The sequence below is a fragment of the Balaenoptera physalus genome (assembly GCF_965194825.1).
Source record: "Balaenoptera physalus genome assembly, chromosome: 3".
NCBI lineage: Eukaryota > Metazoa > Chordata > Mammalia > Artiodactyla > Balaenopteridae > Balaenoptera > Balaenoptera physalus.
In genome coordinates, this window is record NC_138890.1 from 150,200,551 (window position 1) to 150,217,740 (window position 17,190).

Here is a 17,190-nt window from a genome sequence, read left to right on the forward strand (position 1 = left end):
ATACAGATGACCAATAAGCACATGAAAAAACTGAAAAGATGCTCAGGTTGTCAGGTAGCATAAACATTTTTTGGAGGATTTTTTATTAGGATCCCACTGATTTTACTGATTAATTTGAGGAAAATAGGCAACTTTACGGTATTGAATCATCCCATTCACAAACATGGTATATAGTTCTTTTTCATCAGATCTTTTTCATGTTCTTCAATAAAGTTCTATAGTTTTTTTCTGTATAGTTTTTCTTGCATACTTATTATTAGACTTATTCCTAGGCACTGTAGAGTCGTTGCTATTGTGAATGAAATCTTTTTTTCTATTATATTTTCTAATTGATTATCGCTGGTACATATTGTTGTTATATGTTTAACTTGTTTTCTGAGTAACTCAGGACTATATTCCCTTATTAGTTCTAATAGTTTGTTTAATGATTATCTTGGGTTTTCTAGATGGATGATAATACCAAAGGTCTCACAAGACTGCAGTCAAAGTGTCAGAAGGCTTCATTCTCGTCTGGAGGCTTAACTAGAGAAGAATCTGTTTCCAATCTCACTCAGGTTGGTAGAATTTATTTCTTTGTGGTTGTAGAACTGAGAGCTCAGCTTCTTGTTGGCTGTCAGGTAAAAGGCCCTGAACTCCTAGAGGCTGCCTGCAGTTCCTATAGACTGTCCACAGGTTTTTTCCAACATGATCACTCACTTCATCAAGCCGGCAGCTAGAATGTCTAGAAAGAGTCTGCTAGTAAGACATAGTCATATATAATGTAATATAGTTACGGGAGCGACATCCATTCACTTTTGCCGTATTCTATTATTTAGAAAGAAATCACAGGTCCTGCCCATACTCAAGGGGAGGGAATTGCATTCAGGCGTGAACACCAAACATCAAGGATATTATAAAAGGAACCACCTTAGACTCTCTCTGCCGTAGCCTGTATTTGATATCAAATTATTATATTATGTTAAGATGTCCTATTTAGGCTAGTATTTAGATAATATTTTGTAAATATATTATGCATATTTAAAGATAATGTGTAGTCAAATTTGAAATTCTACATTCAATTACCAGATCAAGTTTACTCACATCTTTTCTATACTTACTTACCTTGTTTGCTTGATCTGTGAGTTTTTGGGACATTCTATAAAGGTGTTTAATTATTATTGTCAATTTACAAAATTATTGTTGTAGTTTTTTTTTTCTTGGTAAGTACTCTGAAGCTATGAGATAAGGTCTATAGTTTAGAATGGCTACATCTTCATGGTAGATTATTCCATTTGTCTGAAGTCTCTCTCTGTCTCTTTTAATACTCCTAGTCCATGGATTTGCTTTTGCCTGGTATTAATATTACTGCACTAGGTTTTTTATTACAAGAAAATATGAGTATATTAATTTATTAGTAATTTGATTTTAGTTGTTTTTTAATCAAAGATGTATTTTTATATTATTCAAAGAACCAGACCATTCCACCACACTTATTATGAAATTTTACAGTCCCTCCAACTTCCCCCCCCAACTTTCCACTGCACACATACACTATTTTATGGTTCCAAGAGGCAAACATTTTCAATTACTTATCATTCAATGACATGCTCATAATGCTACTTCTTGATTTTTCAATTTTAATCATAAAAAGAAAGTATTTCCCTTCACACACACACACACAGCCACACACACCTTATCCCCACGACTTGGATACACCCTTAGTTCCTCTTCTCCCAATATAGCTAAACCATAATATTGCTTGAATCAATATTTAATGTTTACATTATTCTGATAATGTAAATGCTACTTAGAACTGAGATATATTATGCTGTAAGGAGCTTTCCTTATTTGGACTGCTTTTGATTTTTCCTGGAATTAATAATTATTTTGTTTTCATTTACTTATTTTTCCATCTATTTATTATTTATCACCCAACTCTCCCCCAATTTGGAAATCCCTCTAGGTACATTTATAATCCATTATTCAATTTTTCTTCGTGAAAAATTCTCTCCCAAAACCTCTGATATACTCTAATCTGGATTTGTTCAGCATTCAGCCTGTTGCAAGGCTATCCTCATAAAATGACTTCCTGGTGTATCACTCCCTTCACCATCCTTGGGATTACCTTAATTTCTGCCTTGTGTGGGATTCCTATTCCCTGTATCACATGCTTCCTCCTACATTTTAGTGGAACACATGCTCTTCTAGCTTCCTTACAAAAGATGGATATGTAGTAAATTTTTGAATTCTTGAATGTCTGAAAAAGTTGAAGGTGTACTGTGCAAAACAGTATGTTTGTAAGAATTCTGGAATTGAGTCAGAAGCCTTGTTCTCTGGTACTATCTTCACTATCTCTGTGATCTTGGGAAAACCACAGAGCCCTCTGGGCCTCAATTTCTCTTTCTGAAATGGATAATAATCCAAACTGTACCTGCTCAGAAGGTGCATGGGAAGGGACCTTGTATGGTGAAAAGTCTGTACAAACACCACGTGCTGGAACCAACTCATACTGGCTTATAAGAGCCAATTGTTAAACCATTGGATAGTTTGAAATCAGCCATGGTGGGAGTATTTACACCAAGGACCTACTGTATAGCACAGGGAATGCTACTCAATATTCCATAATAACCTAAATGGGAGAAGAATTTGAAAAAGAGTAGATATTGATACACGTATATGTATAACTGCTTCACTTTGCTGTACACCAGAAACTAACACAACATTGTTAATCAACTATGCTTCAATGTAAAATAAAAATGTTTTTAATTAAAAAAAATAAATTAAGAGGGAAGGGTGAGGACTGTAGCAATTTGAAGCTAGAACTTTGGATTTTTTTTTTTTTTTCATGAGAAGCTGGGAATCTGGAATTTTGCCTCCTGAATTGCAAATGTTGGTTACTAGTTTTAATTAAAAATGTAAAAGACTCTTGAGATAAAACATCTGTAAACAGGCTGTCTATTGGTTTGCAAACTTTAATATACTGTGTTCCCCAAAATAAGTTTTGAGCAGCCAGGGGGCAGCAGGAGGGTGTAGACTGTCATTGGAGGATGAAATGGATAGACTGGAAGGCAAGACTAGTCCACTTGGCAGTTTGGCCCAGAGAGCAGAAGCAAGAAGGAGGGAGGTCCAGCTATCACCTTGCAGAGCAAGGGCCCACAGAGATTGGGGGAGGATGAGGTAAGGCCCCACTGTTGGTGCACATTCCGTCTTCTCCAGGCATCCCTGGGGAGGGCACATTCCTCATGGTCAAGTGGCAGAGCTGTTGATTTAAAAGATTCTTAGAATATTCTGTTCAGTACCCCAGTGGGTTTTTCTTGCCTTGGAAACAATACATCTAGGCGATGCCTTGGACTGTGGGACCTCCGTAAAAGTGAATAGGAAGATTGTCATAACTCTAGGTCCCTATGCAGAATTTCCTGGGGCCTGGCAAGTCCCTTCAGGTCCTGCATCTATTGATTTCTTTTTTCCTTCCCAGAGAAGAGTGCTGGTCACACCACCAAGTCACAAGCTAATTCTCCATTCTTTCCCATAAATTTTAGCTTCTACAGAAAATTGGAAGATTGACTCTTGTCATATAGAGAATCTTCAATTTCTTTTTCAATAAAGCTTTTAAAAATTACTTACAATCACCTCTCGAAAATATAAGTAATTAATCAATAAGCCCATCTTTCCTTGAATGCAACAGGCTCTCTGAGATTCTTTAGAGGATTTCAGGCCAGATGAGAAATGATGGGGAATGCAAAGAGAAGGTTTCCACAGATCCAGGTATAAGGGAGAGAAACCTGATTCAGAGATTTGCCTGCAAGTTGTGAAAGGAAAAACTGGGCCTAGATGTGATCATTACTTCTCTCATTGGGGGGCCAGTTACCAAAGCCCACCTGGACAGGCTGTTGGCGTGTTTATTTTGAAAAAGCTTCTCTCCTATTTCTAATATCCTCTCTCCCTACCACCCCCCAAAAAGTCCAACTGAGAATCCCTATGGTAAAAAAAAAAAGAGACGAACAAATCATTCAGGGATAGCAAGGCTGTGGATTGGCCAAGCTGGACACAAAGCGAAGATTGAAATTGCTCCTAGGAAAGATGTGAAAAGGTCCTTTACTGTTTACTACAACCTCATTGTGACTTGGTTGTGTTCTAATAGTCCCCTGGGGAAATGATAAATAGATACAATGCTTCACAGAGCATTGCTTCTATTGTTCCCTTACTGCACAAGGCTTCTCAGAGATGGTGCCCTGGAGCTGTAACCCTAATTTCTTTATAACATTTACAACCAACACAACAGTGCTTGCAGATAAAGACCCCAGAGATATTATACTGCTTTCTCAATGAAAATAAATTGAGGCTAAGTTCCGCTGCAGAACAGAGCACAGTATAATACGTTCCATTATGCATTTATTCCTTCCACTGTGGGCATGTACTGTAGAAATAGTGTCCAACATATGCATACTCTGGTCCTCCATTGGTTCTCCTCCCATGCCCTCTCCCATCCCACCTTTCTCTTCCAGTTCATTCCAGACAATAACCAGCCAGTGCTCTGTCTCTACTGCCTCTGTGCATACTCCCACCCTGCTGGCTCACAGCAACAGCAGCATCAGAAGTACTTTTATTGCTGACTATCATTTATGAAATCCCCTACTCTCAGCCTCAGCTACATTCTCTCATTTAATCCTCACACCAATCTTGTTGTCATTAGTTTCAACCACTAAGTGTTTTAGGGGCGTTTGTTTGTTTTTTACTGAAGTATAATTGACCTAACATTATATTCGTTTCAGGTGTACAACATAGTGATTCAATATTTTTATACATTACTAAATGATCACCACAATAAGTCTAGTCACCATACAAAGTTATTAAAATATTACTGACTATATTCCCTGTGCTGTACATTACATCCCCCTATTTTTTTTTTTATAGCTGGAAGTTTGTACCTCTTAATCTCCATTACCCATTTCACCCATCCCTCCACCTTCCTCCCCTATGGCAACCACCAGCTTGCTCTCTGTATCTATGTTTATTTCTGTTTTGTTTTGTTTGTTCATTTGTTTTGTGTTTTAGATTCTATATATAAGTGAAATCATATGATATTTGTCTTTCTCTGTCTGATTTATTTCACTTGGCACAATACCCTCTAGGTATATCCGTGTTGTCCCAAATGGCAAGGTTTTATTCCTTTTTATGGCTGAATAATATCCCATTGTGTGTGTGTGTGTGTGTGTTTATTTATATATATATATATATATATATATATATATATATATATATATATATATATACTACATCTTCTTTATCCGTTTATCTACTGCATATCTTGGCTATTGTAAATAATGCTGCAGTGAACATTGGGGTGCATATATCTTTTTGAATTAGTGTTTTCATTTTCTTTGGATAAATACCCAGAAGTGGAATTGCTGGATCATATAGTAGTTCTATTTTTAATTTTTTGAGGAAACTCAATACTATTTTCCATAATAATTGTACCAATTTGCATCCCCACCAGTAGTGTGTTTCCATTTCTCTGCATTCTGACCAATACGTGTTATTCATTGTCTTTTTGTTGATAGCCATTCTGACAGCTTCAAAATGGTATCTCATTCTGATTTTGATTTGCATTTCCCTGATGATTAGTGATGTTGAATATCTTTTCATGTGTCTGTTGCCCATCTGTAAATCTTCTCTGGAAAAATGTCTATTTAGGTTCCCTGCCCATTTTTTAATTGGATTGTTTGGTTTTCTGATACTGAGTTGTATGACTTCTTTGTATATTTTGGATATTAATCCCTTATCAGACAAAACATTTGCAAATGTCTTCTCCCATTTCGTAGGTTGCCTTTTCATTTTGCTGCTGGTTTCCTTTGCTGTGCAAAAGCTTTTTAGTTTGATGTAGTCCCATTTGTTTATTTTTTCTTTTGTTACCCTTGACTGAGGGGACAGATCCAAAAAATATTACTAAGACTGATGTCAAAGGGCATACTGCCTGTGTTTTCTTCTAGGAGTTTTGTGGTTTTGGTCTTACATTTAAGTCTTTAATCCATTTTTAGTTTATTTTTGTATATGGTGCAAGAGAGTAGTCCAGTTTCATTCTTTTTCATGTAGCTGTCCAGTTTTTCCGGCACAATTTATTGAAGAGACTGTCTTTTCCCCATTGTATATTCTTGCCTCCTTTATTGTAAATTAATTGATCATATGTGTGTGGGTTTATTTCTGGGCTCTCTATTCTGTTCTCTCTATTGATCTATGTGTCTGTTTTTGTTCCAGTGCTATACTGTTTTGATTACTATAGCGTTGTAGTATAGTTTGAAATCAGGGAGCATGATATCACCAGCTTTGTTCTTCTTCCTGAAGTTTGCTTTGTCTATTCAGGGTCTTTTGTGGTCTCATGCAAATTTCAAGATTATTTGTTCTAGTTCTGTGGAAAATGCCATTGATTTTTTGATAGGGATTGTGTTAAATCTGTAAATTGTTTTGGATAATATGGACATTTTAACAATATTAACTCTGAATCACGAACATGGTATATATCTTTCCATTTATTTGTGTTGTCTTCAATTTCTTTCAACAGTGTCATATAGTTTTCAGAGTACAGTTTTTTTTGCCTCCTTGGTTAATTTATTCCTAGGTATTTTATCCTTTTTGATGCAATTGTAAATGGGGTTGTTTTCTTAATTTCTCTTTCTGAAAGTTTGTTATTGGAGTATAGAAATGCAACAGATTTCTGTATATTAATTTTTTTTTTTAAATTAGAAACTTTTTTTTTTAAATTTTATAGCTACTTTATTTATTTATTTATTTATTTTTGGCTGTGTTGGGTCTTCGGTTCGTGCGAGGGCCTTCTCTAGTTGCAGCAAGCGGGGGCCACTCTTCATCGCGGTGCGGGGACCGCTCTTCATCGCAGTGCGCGGGCCTTTCACTATCGCGGCCCCTCCCGTTGCGGGGCACAGGCTCCAGACGCGCAAGCTCAGTAGTTGTGGCTCACGGGCCCAGCTGCTCTGTGGCATGTGGGATCTTCCCAGACCAGGGCTCGAACCCGTGTTCCCTGCATTAGCAGGCAGATTCTCAACCACTGCGCCACCAGGGAAGCCCCTCTGTATATTAATTTTGTGTCCTGCAATTTTACTGCTCTAAGAGTTTTTTGGTGGAGTCTTTAGGATTTTCTATATATAGTATCATGCTATCTGCAAATAGTGACAGTTTTACTTCTTCCTTTCCTATTTACATGCCTTTTATATCTTTTTCTCGTTTGATTGCTGTGTTTAGGGCTGCCAATACTATGTTGAATAAAAGTGGCCAGAGTGGGCATCCTTGTCTTGTTCCTGATCTTAGATGAAAAGTTTTCAGCGTTTCACCATTGAGTATGATGTTAGCTGTAGTTTTGTCATATAAGACTTTATTATATTGAGGTATGTTTCCTCTATACCTACTTTATTGAGAGTTTTTGTCATAAATGGATGTTGAATTTTGCCAGATGTTTTTTCTGCATCTATTGAGATGATAATATGATTTTTAAAATTTATTTATTTTTTTATTTTTGGTTGCATTGGGTCTTCGTTGCTGCATGCGGGCTTGTCTCTAGTTGCAGCGAGCGGGGGCTACTCTTTGTTGCAGTGTGTGGGCTTCTCATTCCAGTGGCTTCTCTTGTTGCATAGTACAGGCTCTAGGCATGCCGGCTTCAGTAGTTGTGACACACAGGCTCAGCAGCTATGGCTCACGGGTTCTAGAGTGCAGCCTCAGTAGTCGTGGCGCACGGGCTTAGTTGCTCTGCAGCATGTGGGATCTTCCCGGACCAGGGCTCAAACCCATGTCCCCTGCATTGGCAGGCAGCTTCTTAACCACTTAACCAGGGAATTCCCAATCAAATGATTTTCATCCTTCGTTTTGTTGATATGGTTTATCACATTGATTGATTTGCAGATATTTAACCATCTTTGCATCCCTGGAATAAATCCTACTTGATAATGGTATGTGATGCTTTTGGTGTATTGTTGAATTCAGTTTGTTAATATTTCGCTAAGGATTTTTGCATCTATGTTCATCAGGGATGCTGCCTATAATTTTCTTTTCTTGTTTGTTTGTTTGTGTTTTTGTAGTGTCTTTGTCTGGTTTTGGTATTAAGGTAATACTGGCCTTGTAGAATGAGTTTAGAAGTGTTCCTTCTTCACATCAATCTTATAAGGCAAAGACTTTGTCATTTTACAGATGAAAAAATTAAGTCATAAAAGTAAAGGGAGTAATTTGTCCCAAATTACAATTTGTCCAGAATGCAAATACAAGTCAATTTGGATTCCAAAGCATTGTTCTTTCTATCAACCTGCACTGGATTATCCACACACTCAGTCTCTTCCTTTCTTTTACACATCTCCAGCTCACTCATTAAGTATGTTCTCTTTTCTTAATTAATTTTATTGAAGTATAGTTGATTTACAATGTTGTGTTAATTTCTGCTATACAGCAAAGCAACTCAGTTATACATATATATATTCTTTTTCATATTCTTTTCCATTATGGTTTATCACAAGATATTGAATATAGTTCCCTGTGCTATACAGTAAGATCTTGTTGTTTATCCATCCAATATATAATAGTTTGCATCAAGCACACTCTCTTTTTAAGCCACATTTTCTGTGACCCCTTTCTCTTTGCTTTCTCTTGCTCAGTTTCCTGTTAAAAATTCCTCTTATTTTTTCCATTCATTTTTGCTTGACTTGTTTGATATGTGAAAAAGTAGTACTAGGCAGGTACCTATGAAAGAAAACAAAATTTGTGCTTTTACAAGTAAAAATTAGACATAATAAACAATACCACTATTCAAAGACTGAGAGATACCCAAAATTCCTCCAGAATTTCTACAGGAATGTGCATCCATTTTCTCCCCGTTCTCAAATGAAGTATTTTTCTCCTTAACCGTCAGCAGTAAACTGTATTATTTTCAGTTTGATCTAGTTTTTACTCTAAAATCAGGTTATTTGGGGTTGAAGAGACTTTTGCAGGCTGAACTGGGAACTCAAGCACCGAACATGCTATGTTAACCCAGGAAAAGGAATTTTGAAAACCCTGTTTTAGTTGGTGATAGTTTGTATAGTTTCTGGAAATGTATAATATGGAAACATATATGTATAATGTCTCCAGTCAGTCTGTGCAAGCTCCTGATTAATTCAGGAGAACAGCCTCCCCTTTCCCATAATCTTATACACCAAAGGACTGTCACTTATTTTTTTCACAGCGGTAATTATCTAAATGTGTTTATCCTCTTAGCCCTTTCAGTTGCTGCCTGCTTGATCAATGAACGCATAGTTCACATTCCTTCCCTTAGATTCCTGTTCTTCCTCATTATTTCAGTCCCACTCTGTCACTTGTTCACACAGCATGAAATTGGTACATGACGTTATAGATAACTGAGAGATGAGATGAGATCCAGGATTTTATTTCTTATACCGTGACTCATTCCTTAGCTTGGTGTCAGGAAGACTTGCTTTGGTGTCCTTAGAAACTACTTAGAAACTACATTTTGCCCTAAATATATTTTTATAAAGGTCTCATTTATTTATAAATTCAGTGTCTACCTTTTGGGCACCTTCTGTGGTGCTCCAAAATGGTACTTGCTCAAAAATAGAGTCCTGGCCTAGGATTTATGAAAACTGGATCCGATTCTATTTTAAGACCATTTGTGTGACCTTGGACAATAAAATAATTCTATAATCCTGTCTATGAATAAGGCACAGTTACTTTCCTCAAAGAGAACTTGGCACCATGGACTTTTATTTGTTTCAGGCTCTACCCTCATAAAACAGCTTATACTTCATGTGGGGAGATTAAGTGTGCACACATAAAACAGATAACAAGTCAATGCAAATTAATCAAACTCTGAAAATTGTCATGTATCTAAAAATGCTATTGAAAGTCACAAAATGGATGTTTGTGTGGACTAATATAGTTGGCAATGACTTAATGGAGGAAGAGAGATTAAAGGTGAGTCTAAGCATATGGGTAGGTATATTAGTCTGCTCGGGCTGCCATAACAAAGCACCAGATACTGGGTGGCTTAAACAACAGGAATTTAATTCTCACGGATCTGGAAGCTAGAAGTCTAAGATCAAGGTGCTAGCTGATTTAGTTCCTGGTGAAGGCACTCTTCCTGGGCTGTAGCTTCCTTGCTGTGTGCTCACATGGCCGTTGCTGAGCAAGAATAGAAAGAGAGAGCAAGTTCTCTGTTGTCACTTCTTATAAGGACTAATTCTATAGAATTATGATGCTTATGAGCTTATTTAACCTTAATTACTTCCTTAGAGGCCCCTTCTCCAAATATAGCCACACTGGTATTAAGGCTTCAACATATGAATCTGGCAGGGAGACACAAACATTCAGCCTATAACAGTAGGGTACGACTAAAGAGCGTGGAGAAAAGTGGTTTGGAACAAGAACAGCATGAGAGAAAATGAGGAGGTAGGAAAAGAGTGTATATATATATGGCATTCATTATTTCTTAACAAATACTTATTGAGCACCTGCTCAGGACCAGGCACTGTTCCTGGCACATGGGCTGCCCTCATGGAGTTATTTCTAGCAGGTGGCAACACACATAAACATAATAAGTTAATTATTTAGCAGTGTTATCAGATGTGTAAAAATGATGAGTACTATGGAAATAAGAAGAAAGTCAAGCCAGAGATGGGGGTCAAGGGTAGACATGGTGAGGCGGAGAGGTTGAGAAGTTGAATTAGGGTAGTCAACACAGGCCTCTTTGAAAAGAAGAGAACTGAGCGAAGACGAGGCAGTTAGTGAAGTGGCTAAGTTCCAAACAGAGGGAAGATAAAGCAAAGGCCTAAGAAGCAGAAGATTCTTGACATTCAACAAAGAAGGAAGATGCCAGTGTGGCCAGAGGGGAGTGAGTGAGGACAGGGCTGTGGGAAAGTCAGAGTGGGTCTCAAAGGCCACTAAAAGGACTTTAGGAGCCAATGCAGGGTTTGAACCAACAAGATCCAACTTTTTGAAGGCTCACTCTAGCTGATGCATGTACGGTTAGGAGCTGGGAGGCCATTAGGTATTCATTGTGATAAACTAGACAGGATATGATGGTGGTTGAGACCAAGATGGTAGCAGGGAGGTGGGAGAAGCGATCTGATTCTGGATAGATGTTGACAGCAGAGCCAAGAGAACTGACTGCGATTTTGAGTATTATGTTTACATATCTCACTAGATTCATTTCACTGTAGTTAGAGCACTTCTACTTTCCTACCCCCACTCCACCACTGTTACTTTGTAGGTGAGAAATGCAGGACTCAGAGAACCTCACTGAGTTTTCAGAAATCTCTGTGTTAGAGGATTGAGAACCAAAATTGTTTCTATTTGTAATACATAGTACAACTTCATTTTACATTGGTTAAGTGCTCTCTATACTGTTAAATATGAACAGTCCTTGATCACTCTTCGAAAAGGTGCAACTCAAATCTCCCTATTTCCCTTTCTTCATTTATTTTTCTCCCAAGCAATTGCCAACATCTAACATGTTGTACTTGTATATCTTGTTTATTGTCTATCTCCCACACAAGAATATAAGCAGCAGTTTTTCTTGGTTTGTTCATTGCTGTATCTCTACAGCCTCAAGAAGTGCCTGGTACGTGTAAATATGTATTAAGTGAATGTGCTCATGCATGACTGTGTGGAAGAAAGCAGGAGGGAGGGAGAGAGAGAAGAGAATGACAAAGGAGAGGAGGGGAAAGGAGAGGAGAAAGGGAGAGAAAGAAAAGGAAATTAAATGATGAAGCTGCTTTAGGAGCACATATTCCTCCGTGCCCTTTACTAAGGGACACAGGAAATTCAAACTCTCCAGTTTTTAGGTCTAATACATCCACATACATATACACAAGCAAAATAATAGAACTAAAATTTAAAAGTAATAAAAAATAAATGAGAGAATTGTTAGTTTTTTAAAACAAAATTCAACTTTTTATATATTCCTTTCCCACAAATGATATTGAGTCTGGGCACATTTTCTTTACTCCAGAAGATTTGAAATCCTGCCAATTTCCACTGGGAGGGAGATGAAAGCTATGGTAGGAGTTAGCAAAGCTATGACATAGATTTTTTTTAATGAGTATTGAGCAAATAAATCAAGTGACACCATTCTTCCCAATAATGCTAAACTAGTGGCTTATAATTCTGAAGCCCCTCACAGAAGAAAATGTGCTACATGCTTATGTATAAATGAAAAAGAACTGAAATTTCAGGTCACAAGTTCATAACTCTGAAAGCTGGCCTTTCCAATCTACAGCCCCCAATAAATCAAAATGCAGTATAGCCAGCATGGGAATGATTTCCTGCTACTGAATCAGTGTCACTGTCTACTGCAGTTCTTCCTAGATCTGCAAATGGGTTGAATTGTATGAAAACCTACCCTTGGAAATGAAGAGTGAATATTTTCAATTAAACTATATTTCAGTTTGCAGTTTACAAAGCATGTTTTCTGTATTTCACCTATTCACTCTCTCACTTCACCTCAGCTTACCCTTCCCCCTCCCCGTGTGGGCTAAGTAGAGCTCCCTTCCCCGGGTGAGAAGAAAATTACTCAACTGGAGTCTTTCCATGGTCCTTGTGCTGGGTACCTTCCGTGTGCCACTCCAGACCCATTCCCCTCCCTTCTCCACTCCTCCTACTCTGCCTTCTGTGTCTCGAAAGCCATTAGCCTGCAGCTACCATCCCCTGGGCTTCTGGCTTCTCACCGGGCTCGGCCAACGGGAGCCACTGGTAGGAGAGGGGAGGGCAATGGACAGTAGGCCCTGGGCATTTATTTCTCCTGCTCCCTTCTTACTGGATCTCAGTGCATGAGCTCTATCCCTCTAGCCAAGCACATGAGCTCTATCCCTCTAACCAAGCACCGTTCCTTTCTGGTGGCCCCTCGGCATTCCAGACATGGCCCCCTTCCCTATCCCCTTCTGGCCTAGAGATGGTAACATGTCAATAGCCCCAAATACTGCATTATTTGTTGTTTTCCTTGAACTTGGCTCTTGCTTTGTAAACAGTCCTTTTATTAAATTCTCCTCAAATCACCTGATTTGAGTGTACCCTCTGTTTCCTGCTAAAATCCAGTAATACACACACTTAATAAATAAAGACAAGAACAGAACTTGCACCCAGATCTGTTAACTTCAAGTCCAGGCCTCTTACCCTGGCTCATAGTCGAGGCTATTCAATGGTAAACCTGATTGCCCCCTTCACCTTTTGACAATATCTCATCTCCAGAGGCAGATCCAGTTTCAGCCCTAGGGGGCAGGTGCAGGATGAGGCTAGTGGAAACTCAGAAGGAATTGATCATTCCGGAGAAATCATCATTCCACTGTGTTTTATGGCATGGGTGTAAATCAGTCCCACCTAAGATGCCCAGAAGCGAAGGATTCCTGATTCTCAGGCTTTTGCTCTTTCACCATGCTAGCCAAGCCCATCAAACTATGCTCTTCTCTATATGATATAAAACTGAGTAAGAGGCTTCCCTGGTGGTGCACTGGTTAAGAATCCACCTGCCAATGCAGGGGACACGGGTTCGAGCCCTGGTCTGGGAAGATCCTACGTGCCGCGGAGCAACTAAGCCCATGTGCCACAACTACTGAGCCTGCGCTCTAGAGCCTGTGAGCCACAACTACTGAACCCAAGTGCCACAATTACTGAAACCTGGGTGCCTAGAGCCCATGCTCCACAGCAAGAGAAGCCACTGCAATGAGAAGCCCACGCACCACAACGAAGAGTAGCCCCTGCTCGCCGCAACTAGAGAAAGCCTGCGTGCAGCAGTGAAGACCCAAAGCAGCCAAAAATAAATAAATAAATAAATGAGTAAGACAATTTAATCTGCCTCTGAGGAATCAGAAGGATGTTAGGATTCTACAGCTGCAACTGTCAAACACAAAAAGGTCTCTGGGTAAACCAGGTGCGCAAGCACAGTCCTGTGCTGTGACAAATTCAAGCTTAGCGCTGAAGGAGACAGCTGAACATGTTCATGCCTGACATGAATTTCGTTCCTTGATAAACGTTCCTGTCATGTCAGGTTGGCCTGTGAAAAAACATTACTCTAGACACCCACATCTTCTCAAGAGTCTATTTAGATGACGGTTTAGATTTACTAAGGACAGTTGACTATGGCCCTTAATTCTGGTTAACAGGCTTGATCTTAGTTGAACTGTATAGAATTTGTTTGTCAAAACATGATTTTTTTCCCTGAGTTAGATAAACGACCCAAGCTCAATGTGCTTGATTTAGACCATTAAAGTGTTAATCACATGTCAATTTTATGTCACTGTGAAAAAGAAGAGGCTGCACACTTGGGTCCTTCCATTTTCCTGAGACGTGCCCTTGAGCTCTCCTCACTGGCTACAGAAATTTAAAGATAAAATTCCATACAGGGAAAATTCCATACAGAACATTTTGCTTTCTTCCAGGGAGTAAAATGAGAACACCAAGGGAAAAAGAAAGCAGCTTTGGCCAGGGAGGAACCCTATGAGGGTCAGAGTTGAGAACAACCTCAGTTTGTCTGCACTGTTGCTATAGATTTAAAATATACAGTCATGCAATGGTTTTGGCTGATTTCCCAGGGGCATATATGTTCCAAATTCCTAGCTCATCTATCAAGAGCTATAAATTGTTTAATGTTGCTTAAGACAAGCTGGGTGTTGCCAATACATCCTTCCCTTCAGGGAGCGCTTTTCTCCTTGAACGTTTTCATCTTGGCTTGTTTGAGGCAAAGACCTTAAGAACACATCAAGTGCTTTGCACTAGGTATCACCGCACCCTGAGGGCTCCTCCGTATTCTATACCTCATAACATATAGAAATGAGTCTTTTCGTCCATTCTGTCTTTCACTAAGCCTTTAAGGATTATGTTTGTTCCAAATACTAAGCTTAGAGGACTTTAGCAAGTGGGAGAGGTCAACAAGTCAACACAAAACCACAATCCAAGCTGATTATTGCTGAGAGATTTAGAACAATGTGCTTTGGAATATTTTTCAACAATCTTGTCCACAACTAAATTATGGGCTCATCTCTGTGATTTTGCCTTCTTAGACTCTTCACTGTGCCCCCAATATAAATACCTCCTTTAGCCCAGTCCTTTCCAGAAGAGAGCCCTATCCTCAATTCTTTCTAATGGATGGGCTTGGAAAGTCTAAGTGTGTCTTCCACAAAGCTGTTTGTTCTATTATAGTTCCATCAGAGTCCCTATATCATAAAGATCATTGGGAGATTTTTGACTCTTCTCCGAGGCACCATGCCATTCCAAATAATAGCTAGGAAGCACAAAGGCTTTTGTGCCATGGAATTCATTCAAGAGGAGGAGAGGCCTTTCTCTTGAAGGATTTTATGTAGAATATTGAAGATGTTAACTCAGTCATTGGCCCCTAAGCAGGGGCTTCTTTCAAAACAGAAACGACTGGCAGCTAAATGTTCCTTTAGTTAAATCATCTGAAAGTATAAACACAGGAATTCCACCTCCTTATCGATTTATCTCCAACGCTTCTGACAGATAAAAGAGGTGATCTCACATTGTTGATTGAGATGGGTAACTATTTTACTTAAGCTCTCCAGCAACAAGGCATTATTTGGAATATGTTAGAGGAAAGAAAAAGTAAAGCTAATTCTTTAGGACAATTATGGAGAAACTGCCAATGGAGCTGGCATTTCTTTTTTATCGTTTTGTTTTTTGGGTTTTTTTGTTGGTTTTTTGGGTTTTTTTTAAACATCTTTATTGGAGTATAATTGCTTTACAATGGTGTGTTAGTTTCCACTTTATAACAAAGTGAATCAGTTATACATATACATATGTTCCCATATCTCTTCCCTCTTGCATCTCCCTCCCTCCACCCTCCCTATCCCACCCCTCTAGGTGGTCACAAAGCACAGAGCTGATCTCCCTGTGCTATGCGGCTGCTTCCCACTAGCTATCTATTTTACGTTTTGTAGTGTATATATTTCTATGCCACTCTCTCACCTTGTCACATCTTACCCTTCCCCCTCCCCATATCCTCAAGTCCATTCTCTAGTAGGTCTGTGTCTTTATTCCCGTCTTCCCACTAGGTTCTTCATGACCTTTTTTTTTTTCCCCTTAGATTCCATATATATGTGTTAGCATACAGTATTTGTTTTTCTCTTTCTGACTTACTTCACCCTGTATGACAGACTCTAGGTCCATCCACCTCACTACAAATAACTCTATTTCGTTTCTTTTTATGGCTGAGTAATATTCCATTGTATATATGTGCCACATCTTCTTTATCCATTCATCCGATGATGGACATTTAGGTTGCTTCCATGTCCTGGCTATTGTAAATAGAGCTGGCATTTCTTTGTAAACAGTTGGCTTCAAATGATCCAGAGATTAATTGACTGGAAGCAGGAATGGCCTCATCAGCCTTCACTTTGACGTCATAAAACTACTGTTGCTTGCTCTTCCCTCCATCAAACGAAGGGACTCAAAGCTCTTCGTGGGTACACATTCCTGTTCCCATCACCAAAAGCCCTCATGCGTTTAAATGTCAATGCCTCTGAAAAGGGACTTCAGCCCTGCTGAACCAGGAAGAGGGAGAGCAAACAGACGCTTATCTGCAGGACCAGAGGAACAAACTGCTCCCTGGTCTGAACTTGAGTCTACAGCCAAGCCAGGCACCAGGAGGATACCGTCTGGCAGGAGGCCACTGCACAGCCCTCTGCGGAGTCCAGCGCCCTGAAAGAGTTCATTCACTCCACGTGGGTGAGCAATTTCCTCCCAAGTGGCTACTCACCAATGGCAGCCTCAATTACAGGCAAGATTGATGGGTCTGTCCGACGTGCTAAATCTACCTTAGCTCTTTTTTTTTTCTTTGAAGAAAAATCTTCACACACAAGAACTAAAGCTCTGGGACAAATCTCATCTCAAATAATGGGATGATTTCTTTAAATGGAAGAAAAAGGAAACAAAGAGGGAAACCACAAGAAATATTGCAGAAAGTGACTCAGGAAGCACTGACTTCCACACCTCCGTCCTATACACATACACAGACACACACACACACACACACACAAGCACACACATGCACGCACACACACCCCAGAAGGGCAATAACTTTCAGGGCCAAGAGTTGAAGACATTTTCTTACCAGTGTGGGAAAAGCCATAAGCTCTGACCACGGGAATGCCATGGGCTCTGTGCTCACTCTCTCTCTTCCCAGCTGGATCCCTGCTGCCTGGGTCTGAAGCTAAG

At 39.3% G+C, this 17,190-nt stretch overlaps 1 pseudogene across 1 annotated transcript in view; it reads left to right on the plus strand.

The window, feature by feature from the left end:
• The window catches only part of LOC309656871 (coiled-coil domain-containing protein 167 pseudogene), a 586,379-nt pseudogene that overhangs the window by 492,837 nt on the left and 76,352 nt on the right, over positions 1–17,190 (plus strand). The window contains exon 4 of the transcript XR_014268334.1: positions 447–554. The product of XR_014268334.1 is annotated as a coiled-coil domain-containing protein 167 pseudogene (transcript). The remainder of the gene's footprint in view (positions 1–446; positions 555–17,190) is intronic.